This window comes from Marmota flaviventris, chromosome 7 (assembly GCF_047511675.1).
Source record: "Marmota flaviventris isolate mMarFla1 chromosome 7, mMarFla1.hap1, whole genome shotgun sequence".
Classification (NCBI taxonomy): Eukaryota; Metazoa; Chordata; class Mammalia; order Rodentia; family Sciuridae; genus Marmota; species Marmota flaviventris.
In genome coordinates, this window is record NC_092504.1 from 41,566,201 (window position 1) to 41,577,075 (window position 10,875).

The window sequence follows — 10,875 nt, forward strand, 5'->3', positions numbered from 1 at the left end:
GCTCATCCTAAGTTCTGGGAAGGAGACAGATCTCTGGGAGCAATAATCTTGCTGATTAAACAAGAGCTCTCTAATGCTGCATCAACATGGAGTGCTCCAAGCTTGGCTAGAGAGATTATTTGATCATCTTTGTTTTTTTTTTTTTGATGTTTAATTTTACATCTTAATATAGTACTGACATCTCTACCTACTTTATCTAGTCATGATAAAATAAAAATGACTTTTATTATTGGAGGGTTTTATAACTTTTCAAAGATCTTTCACATTTATTTTTTTCTACTCTTACAATTGACTTTTCCTCTTATTCCTACAATGACAGGGAGACATTTTATAGGTGAGGAAACCAGGGTACCATAAGACAAATAAGTTCTCTAAAAATGATATAGCTGGGCAATGGTAGCCCTGGGATTAGAAATTCCAAACACACTAATTCCTCTGTCATTTACACTACAACACACCATGAGAAAAGCAAGCGACATGGGGAAATATCAGCGCTCAGAAGTAGTTTGTTGTACTTCAATATTTTCAAAGACAAATGATAGATGAGTTGCCTGTGAACCTATCCTACATGTCTGTGATCAGAACAATTTCTTTTCAGGCTATAACACAAGAGCTAATAATGGGTGTTATGACTCTAATAGGGTTGTGTTTCATGAAATGCAGCTCAGGAAAATGGCCTAGAATATCAGAATCCATCATAGACTAGACAATTTTGTCTGGGGTAAGTGTGATAGAAATGCTTCATTATCTCTCTCTCCAAATACATGTAAGAATTAAATCCAATTGCATTGCTTTAGCAGAATTAATATACTGTGTTTCCAACAGACACAAATTTTCACCCCCACAATTAAGCTATATGGGAAAATACATATGTGGCCTTAATTAGTAGATTAACACATTCTGTTTCACCTGGCGACGTAAATAGCACCCGTGTCCTGAAGAATAATGAATGTAATCTTCAAAATGTATTCATACACTGGTAATGTTTCCATCACCCACATTTTAGTTTACATATAAAGCGATGGAGACATCAAGGACACATGGTCTCACATGGTAGGGGAACATATTTGCTCCCTGTTTCTGGTTTATAGGCTAATTGGAATTTTAAAAAGATTTGCCACATTATCCTGGCAGATGGTATTTTGCTTTATCATTATTCATGGGTATTAATGACTTCCCTCTGGAGCATGTGTATCCTGTCTATTTTGAATTTCATTACATTTCGTGCTGACTGCTCCAAACAGAATCAGATCCAGTATTTTCTGTGCAGTACTTGAGCTGCAGACCCTTTGGTTGGTCAAAGCTTTAGACTTGACTGGGAATTAAGTCACTTTTTGAAATGAAGGAAACCTTTTTTTGTCTCTGTTCTGTGTATTCCTTCACACTTCTAATTTTGTTCAGCTTGCTCTCCCGCAGGGCTGCGGGTAGGATCAGGTGGATGCAAAGACATTTCCAGAGAGAATGCATCTTTCATTAGCCTGAGATGATTAGGCATCCTTTCTTTCTCCCTGGAAAGACTTGGGTTTGGTTTCCTATTCAGAAAATGCATGAGAACATGATGCAATGATCCAGAGGCAGAAAGTCATTTTTTAATTAATTCCTTCCACAAATATTTATTATAGAACAGATTTCTCTTTGTTGGGTTATTCTGTAAAATGCTTAAGCCTGAATGAGGCAGCCGGCTGAGTTCACTCCATTCAATTCATTACCTGAGGGGACCATTCATCGCAGAGAAGGGCACTGCAGAGCAGAGCATTATGGGAGGTAGAGGCCGTGGTCCTTCCTTAGAGTCACAGAAGGCCAAGCGGGTAGATTCAGAGTGCAGCTTGCTGAAGCCTTAGAGATAAAACCGAAGCTTTACCGCAGTAGAGGACACGAAGTGGCCAGAGCATTTAAGTGTGAGGAGCCGCGGCGTCTTGCAATCCGCGTCCTTGCTGGATTTCAGGCACTTACATGGTTACTTCCACATACATCCTCCAAACTTTTATCCCTACAACTCTATAGAGCTAAGCACTGTTTTAGGTCCTCGAATTTGGCAATTATCGCAATGGGCAAGACTCCTGCATACATGGAAATAGTGCCTCTATAGAGCAGAGGCAGAGCTGTTTGAGGCTCAGAATAGTAAAGACAAAGTCCCCCTCTGGGGTAGAGCTTGGTCAGGTTTGCTAACAGCTCATTAGAGAAGACTGGAAATTTCTAGTACAGTTGTCCCTCGATATCATGAGGAATTAGCTCCAGCGCCCCCTGCAGATGCCCAAATCCACAGACGTAGATGTTCAATCCCTTATATAAAAAGGCATAGTTTTTGCAGATAACCTATGCACATCCTTCTGCATACTTTGTCATCCCCGAATTAGTTACAATACCTAATATGATGATGGTAAAGAGTTAAGTGTAGAGTTGTCATACTGCATTATTTAAGAAATAATAACAAGAAAAATAAAGCCTATGTATGTACAGTACAGATGCTGCTGTCGCAGGCCTATACAATAGATTTTGCCCAAATAGGACAGGGGCGAGACATGCTCCAACCACAAGCGGTGGAAGGGCTGAAGCTCTGTAACGTCCCACCGCTGCAGCAGGGCGCGCATGCGCACCACTTCTTTTGTGTAGATTGAGAGTTCTGGATTTATGGCAAATTCAAGTTTCACTTTTTTTTTTTTTTTTTTAATTTGCTTATTTTTTTTCCTAGTACTGGAGACTGAACTGAGGGGCACTTTACCACTGAGCCACTCCCATCCTCTTTATTTTGATACAAGGTCTTGCTAAATTGCCCTGCCTGGCCTGGAATTTGCGATCCTCCTGCTTCCGCTTTCAAGTAGTTGGATTACAGTCCTGGGGGTACACGACTGGTTGAATCTGTGGATGCAGAGTCCACTGATTCAGATGGCCGGCTGTTTTGATGCTTTTACTGCAATTACATATCCTTTGATAATTTACTTTAAAGTGGTTCATGTTTTGATGCTACTTAAGTTGTGTTTTTTCAATTTGTATTTGTTGGTCATTTATGGAAATCCAATTGACCTTATAGTTTGCCACCTTGAACATTCCTTAGGACATTTTTACGTAGATAATAATGTTATCTGTAAGTAAAGAGTTTTACTTCTTCCTTCTCAATGTGGCTGCCTTTCATTTCTTCGACTTCCCTATTGCACTGGCTAGGAACTCCATCACAAAGCTGGATAGAAATAGCAGAAGCCACAGTCTTTCCGGGTTCCTGATATTATGGAGAAATTATTCAGTTTTTCACCATTAAAAATAACGTGGAGCTTGGCATGGTGGTGCCTGTCTGTAATCCTGGTTAGTTGGGAGGCTGAGGCAGGAGGATCACAGGTTCAAAGCCAGCCTCAGCAATTTAGCAAGGCCCTAAGCAACTCAGCAAGACCCTGTCTGTCTCTAAAAAAGAAAAAAGGAAAAAAAAAAGAAGAAGAAAAAAAGTGTAGGTTTTTCATAGATATACTTTATCAGATTAAGGAATTTTCCTTCTTGGTTTGGTGAGAATTTTTATCTGAAGTAGGTGTATTTTGTGAAAAGACTTCTTCTTCTTCTTCTTTTAAAATCTACCTCGATATTGTCATATGGTTTTTCTTTTTTTTATTCATTAGTATGGTGAATTATATTGACTGATTTCCAAGTACCCAAATAATACTGCATTCTTGAGTTAAAATTTGTGGAGTTATGATTTATTATCCTTTTTATACATTGCTGGATGTGATTTGCTAATGTTTTGTAAAGTAGGAGTTTTAAATCTGTGTTCATGATTGATAATGCCTTATAGTTTTCCATTCTGGTCATGTCTTTGCCTTCGTTTGGCATCCATCTAACAGTGGCATCAGAGAATGGGTTGGATGTGTTGCCTCCTCTTCTCTTTTCTGGAAAGATTTGTGTAGAATTGATATTATTATTTTTTTCTTAAATGTTTGATATAACTTGCTACTGAACCTATCCAGGCTTGCCAGTTTCTTTGATGGAAGATTATAAATTACTAACTCAGTTTTCTCAATAGATACAAGGCTATTCAGATATTTTTTCATTCTTGAATAAGATTGGGTGGTTTGTGGTTTTGAAGGAATTTGTGATATAAGTTATTGAATTTATGGCATGAAGTTGTTGACTTTGTTCTTCATTATTTTTTAATATTGGAGGATCGCAGTGTTGTCTTCCCATTCATTCACGGTATTGATCATTGTTGCCAACTCTCCTTTTTATTGATGATTTTGACTGGAGGTTTACCAATCTTATTACAGTTTTGAAGAGTCAGCTTTTGGTCTCATAGTGTGGGTACTTGTTATTTGTCCCATTTTTATTTTATTGATTTCTACTCTTTATTAGTTCTTTGCTTCTGCTTACTGTAGGCGTAGTTCTTATTTTTTTTCCCCTAGGTTCTTAAGGTAGAGGCTTAGATAATTTATTTAAGACTGTAATTCTTTTGAAGACAAGAATTTAATGCTATAAATTTCTTTCTGGTCATTATCTTAGCTGCATCCTACAAATTTTGACTAAGTGCAGAGAAAAGAACCTTTCATTAGCAAGGGGAACTGAAGGGTGTATGTGAAATGAGTTTTAAAGGTTTTTTTTTTTTTTTTTCGAAGAAGGTAGGAGTAGTCTAAGCCAAAAGAAAGACAGGCTGGAATGTTTTAGTTGATCTTCCCCTTATAAAATGTGCTCATGAATCTTTGATAATTGTACTCTACAGATAGAACATCTCTTTGAAATGCAGGGACAGAGCCTGCCAGGCCCATAAACCAAAATTGATGGAAAGGCTGAAAAGTTGTCTGGCTCTTTGAAGTTGACCTGTTAGCTGATGCCATTTCAGATGAGAATGATATTGGTCCAATGCAGAGTGAAAAGAAGGGCAGTCATATGTGAAATTTGGGGGTATTGATCAGAATGAAGACAAAATGAGGCTCATATGGAATGATAGGACATGGTCTGCTTAGATATGGGTACAGAGTCATTAGAAATCTTCTTATCAGAGTGACATTACTGGGGATGCTCCAGCCTTTCTACAGCCATGAGATCCTTATCTCTGAATAATTTCTCATCCTCTGCAGCAGATATCGTAATCTACGTGAGAGCAGATTGGCTCACTTTTCCTTTCGAAATATCATTTTATTGCTTTTTTTTTAATATAAATGTAGAAAATAAAATTTCCCTTCCAGCTAGAATTTGATTCCGGCCAATACTATGTAAGTATACTTTTGGAGAAGGACTTCCCTAGTGCATTAAAAAGGCCAAAACTTGAGAAGAAGTTTTTCTTTTTCAATTTGCCCTCCCCATATTTTCTTGCCTGGGACTTAGTAACACTGCCTGGAGTTGCAGCAGCCATCTTTTGAAATGTAGTTGAAAACCACACAGTGAAAATAGCAGTCCAGGAAACAGAGGACGGGCTCCTTGGTGACATTCTTGCACAGTTGCATTAGCTCCTGACCTAATTACCTCCAGATTCCTTTTTTTTTTTTTTTTTTTGTATGAGAAAAGTACATATATAAGTGACTGTCTTGGTGTTGTCCATTATTTGGAACAAATACATTCATAAGCAATGCAACATACTAAAAAGTTAGTTGGGCATGCCTGTCATTGTAATCTTTAATATATTTTCCTCATGGGGCCTACAACATCTTTTGGTTTTCCTGTTGATTCACTGGTTACTTTTTCTCGGGCTTTTAGCTGAACCTTTGTTTTTAGAGTGCCCCTCCCCCCTTCATCTAATCATGGCTTCAAGTCCCTTATTGATGCTGGTAACTCCTAAATGTGTGTTTCCAACCTGGGCCTCTTCCTGAACTACGGATTCACATGTCCAGCTGTCTACTCAGCATCTTCATGGATATCACATAGTAGGCCTCTTTTCCCTCCCATATAGTCAGCCTCTTAATTTCAAAATTTAATTCTTCCTTCGCTTGGATTTGACCCCGTCCTCTCTTTCCACCACGATGACCACGCTTACCTTCCCATCATCCATGACTCAAATTGGAGTCCTCCCTGACCTTCTCTTTCTTGTCCTGCATCTTAGCTGTCAAGACTCTGGTTCCACCTTACCCACGTATCTGAAATGTGATCAGAACCCGACTAGACCCCTCCACCTCCAATGCCACCACCAGTCCCTTTCCTGGGGTCACTGCCCCGGCCTCCTTCAGGGCCTGACTGCTTTGCTCTTTCCCCTTCCACAACAGAGTGATCTGAAGCCAGGGTCACTCCTCTGCCCAGTACCCTGCAGTGGTCTCCTTTTTGCTCAAAGTAAAACACAGTCTTGAAATTAGTGTCAAGGCCCTGCACGATCTGCCTTCTGTCACCTTCCTGATGTCCTCTCCTGCTCTCTCTTCTCTCTTCCTTCCAACCTCCCTGGCCTCATTGCCATTTCCATGAAGGACACACCCCTGCAGTGACCTTTAGCTGGCTATGCCTTTGCCTGTAATGCTGTTTTTCTAGTGATGTTTGGGTAACTCCCTGGCTGCCTTCTTGGTTCTGCTCAAATCCACCCTTTCCAAGAGGCCAACCATGACTGTCCTACTTAACACTGCCTGGGCACCATCCTGCCACCCACCCCACATGCCCCTTCCACTTCCTGCCTCACTCACCTTGATGCCTCTTTCCAGCCTTCTAACACATGGGGTTGTTTATCCAGGAGCTCTTGGTCTCCTCTGCTGGAAGGTGAGCTGCACAATGATACAATGTTTTGCTCACTGAAATATCCCTGTGCCTCCTTCCATGCCTGGCCCAGAGTAAGTGCTTAGGAAATATTTGTTGCTGGATTGAATGAATCACTCATCCACAGAGGAAGGAGTGACGGGGGAGGTTCAGGGCTGCACACTAACTGAGAAAGCAAGCCTCAAGTCTCTGGCAACTCACCAAGCCAAACGGTGTTGACCCAAAAGCTCCTGCCCACGTGGATCCACTCAAATGCCTAATGCCTGATGGCTGCACTCCTCTCAAGTGACAAAACACGACTATCATCATGACAGTGAATGGATGGGGCATTTTAGACAAGGTTGCATCTGAAAATCGCTCCTTATGTTGAAATAGAGCTTCTTTTGAGCCCAGAAACATCGAGCACTCTGTGGAATGCACTCATTTGCCATCAGACTTAGAAGGAGAATGCCATTGCTTGTTGCAAACAAAACTCAGAGGTTTTTCCTTTTTTAATAGTTTTGTTTTTCTTCTTAATTTGTTAGTTTTCTATGGCCATTTTTGACATTGATTTTTTCCTCAACATTTTTTAATGAAAAAATTTCAAACATCAGGAAAAGTTGAAAACACTGTACAGAGAACCCCCATTTACCCACCAACCAGGTTCTATAATTGACAACAGAAACCCAGAGTTTTGTTGGCAACTCGTCCAGTGCAGAGGGATTGAGAAGAGGGAAGTCAGAGGTGGTGGAATTTCTGGTCCCAAGCACTACAGGAATGGAGTGCTTGGGTGGTCTTGGGTGGTGGCTGTTTTTGTAAGGCATGCACATTTGCAGAACTTGGGGTGATTTTTTTCAGAAAAAAAAACGGACTTCTACCTCTCTGAGATTGAGAATTTGCTCCACTTCTGGTCTGAATAAGCAAACACTGTTTAGCCTCCGTTCCTCTTCAGATTCGGGAGTTTCGATGGGAGCTACTTGGCAAAGGACCCGGTGCCTCCATAGAGGCTCGCTTCAGTATGGAGCCCACACTCAATGGTCTGTATTTAGATTGTGCAACAGCTGAGGAGGAGCCACTTCATGGAGCTGCGCTGAGTGACGGCTTTAGAAATTGTCTATCCCCCCAAGCTGTGCAGAGGGAAGGGGACCCGGGACACTGGCAGAGCTGGAAGTTGGAGTGGTCCTTAAATCTTGGACCCCAGGCACCTCCTCTGCTTCACCCTCACTGTGGTTCTGCTGTAATCTGCTCTGATTCTGAACCCTGTGGAGCTGGCATTAAAAGCTCCAGGATATCTGGCATTTCCACAAGCTGAGCTTGAGGCCACTGTGTTGTCCTCTGCTCTGATAAGCCTGTCCTTGTTCTCATCTTGAAACTGCCAGGGGTTCTCTGTGCAAAGTTTTACACACACACACACACATTCTTTATTTCTCTTTTTAAATAGTGATAAGTATAGAGTTTAATACCATTTGGTGGCTGGAAAAGGCCATTTTCCTTCTGTTTCCCTTTTTTTTTTTTTCCATTCATGGATGGCCTTCCTTTACAAAACATCATTTTTTTTTTTTTTTTTTAAATCAAGGCATTGTATTTAGAACAACAGGAATTAAAAGTCTGATGAGAAGTTTCTGTAAACTAAAAATTGGGTTTAAACAAAAACTTAATAGTCAGGTCCTGGTTTCGCCAGGTCTGTAGAACTCTTGTGCCTGGGAGGGGGGTTCTGATGACTTCAGGGTATCAGTTTCTTAAAGCTGAAACCTCTTGCAGCCAAGGGGTGGAGCCTCTGAGGTCCTGGGCTGCAGATGGTGTCCAGTACCACAAGGGGCTGCTAGAGAGCAGCAGAAAGGAAACTACTTCAATGTGTCCTCTTTTGGCCTCCTCCCCTTCTCCTTAATCTTGGTGGAAGTAGGTATTTTCCTCCTTTGGGGGCGATATTTACTCATCTTTTCATATGATATTTCTTTATGACAATCGCTCAGTCTCTCTGGTCTTTGGAGGGACTCCTAAGATGCTTTTCCATCACCCCCCATGAGAAATGAGGAAGCCATTTAAGTTGATGTGGTCTTCAGAGGAGAGGAAGAAGGAGGAGGGCCCTTCCATCCACAGGGACCCAGCTGGCCCACCAATCGTCTTTGATCAAGGACAGATGAACAGATTCCAAAAAGTGCTGCTGCTTGCAGGATGAGCTGGCCCTACCACAGGGTGGCTTCGGGGGAGGAAATCAGGCTGACTCTCGGCCTCGTTTACTTACTCCTTGGGCAGGCAAACTGGACAGACTTCTAGAAGAATTATCAGACTAAAGGAAGCTGAGTATAAGGAGATAGAGAGATAGATAGGTGGATGGATAGATAGATAGATACAAAGAAAGAATGTATGTATGAACTCTGTACCAAATGGGGATGTACCCCATGCAGCCAAGAGACCTACTCTTTCTAAATTTTCTGAAATATTTTAAACTTTGCAATTATTCCATTAGAGCTGTTAGATCTTAATCACAATGAACACTATTTTTGTATTTTTTTTCAGTACATTCCCTTGAGATTCAATGATTCTTAATTGCTGATAGAATCCCAAGGGAGGCATTTGGAAGATCTCTTTGGCTTGTTGCAGTGTGGGTCCAAGATACTGAAAGAAGTGTAGAGGTGTTCCCTTAGGGTGCAAGAAAGAGCATTTTGTTCCTTCATACACTAGTCTAACCTGCTTTCTTCTTTCCTGTACATTACTACATGGTCTCTTTCTTGTATTTACTGTCTTGTTGGATTATCATTTAATGATCTATCAGATATGTTGATGCATAAATTATTAAATTCAAACATCAGTGGTTTTATAATGTAGAGGCTTATATTTTATTTGACAACACTGAAATTTGGAAGTCACCAGAGACCCAGAAACAGTCTTTCTGTCTATTTCCCATCCTTAGTATACAGCTTCTATCCTTATGTATGTTACTTATAGTCCAAGATGGCCACAGAAGACCCAGCCATCAGGCCCAAGTTCTAGGGAGGAATTCAAAAAAGGTAAAAGAGCAAAAGGGTGTATGTCTCCTTCCTCCCTTAGGAGGACTTTTTAGAAGTTTCATTCAAAAGCTTCCATTTATATCCCATTAGCTATCACTACCAAAAAATGCTGGGCACACCGAGATCCTTGACAGGATGGGAGTCTGGTATTGAGGAAACATGGAGAATGGACATAGGATAGGCAACTGGCAGCCTCTGCCACATAAGAAATCCAATTCTCCGATGCCCATGAGAATACAGAGGACATAAACAGAGGAATTAGCACTCAGAGAGCTGCACTGTCTTTCTGCCCTCAGTACGCCTGTCTATCCACTGGCCGTTCGGTGGAATCCCTAAGCCTCTCTTACCTTGAACTCCCCTGGAGTCATTTGCCAACGAATATTCTCTATTTTCTGCGCTACCCTCTCTTATGGTGTCCAGACTCACATAACCAATTATCCACTAGGGCTCCTTGTAGGATCCTCAAATTTAGGAAGTCTTAAAGGAGCCTTCCTTCAGTGTGCAGGCACCAGCTGCTGCAGCCCCAGGCCTGGATGTCATTCCGACCTCTTCTCCTGGCTCCTCACACCCTCCAAGTTCTGCTCCCTAAGCCTCTGCCAGGCTCTCTCCTCCCCCTCCTCTCCATTTCCACAGCCACCACCAGGAACAAGCCCACTTCACCTCTCACCTGGGGCCACAATTCCTGAGAGGTCTGGGCTCCTGCAATCCCCCCTCACTCTCATCCATTCTCTACACAACAGCCAGAGAAACTATTAATTTTTATTTTATTTTACAAAATAAGGCTACATATGTCACCTCACAGCTGAATATGAATCAGTGGCGTCTTGCTGTCTCCAGGAGAAGGTTCAACTCTGTAAGGAGTAGGCAGCCCTTGGTGAGCTGGCCCCTGCCCTGGTCACTTTTTCCCACTCTCCCTTTCTCGCTGGCTAGTCACATGATTTTCTTGCTGGCCTAGTCACATGATTTTCCTATCTCAGGCCTTGGCACACAGTTCTGTCTCTGCCTGTAATGTCTTTCCTCCAATGCCACCTCTTTGTTTAGTGAATCACCATTATTTTTTTAAAATATTAGATCCACACACCCCCAGACCATGCCATATGTTAGTAAACTCAGAGCTCACTGTCCTTGTCCTTTGAAGTGTTCATCAGTCTTCTAATTACTTGCTCAATGGTAGGTTCCTTGAAGCCAGGCTTTCTTTGTCTTCCCCTATACCCCAGTGCCTGGCACAGAACTTAGC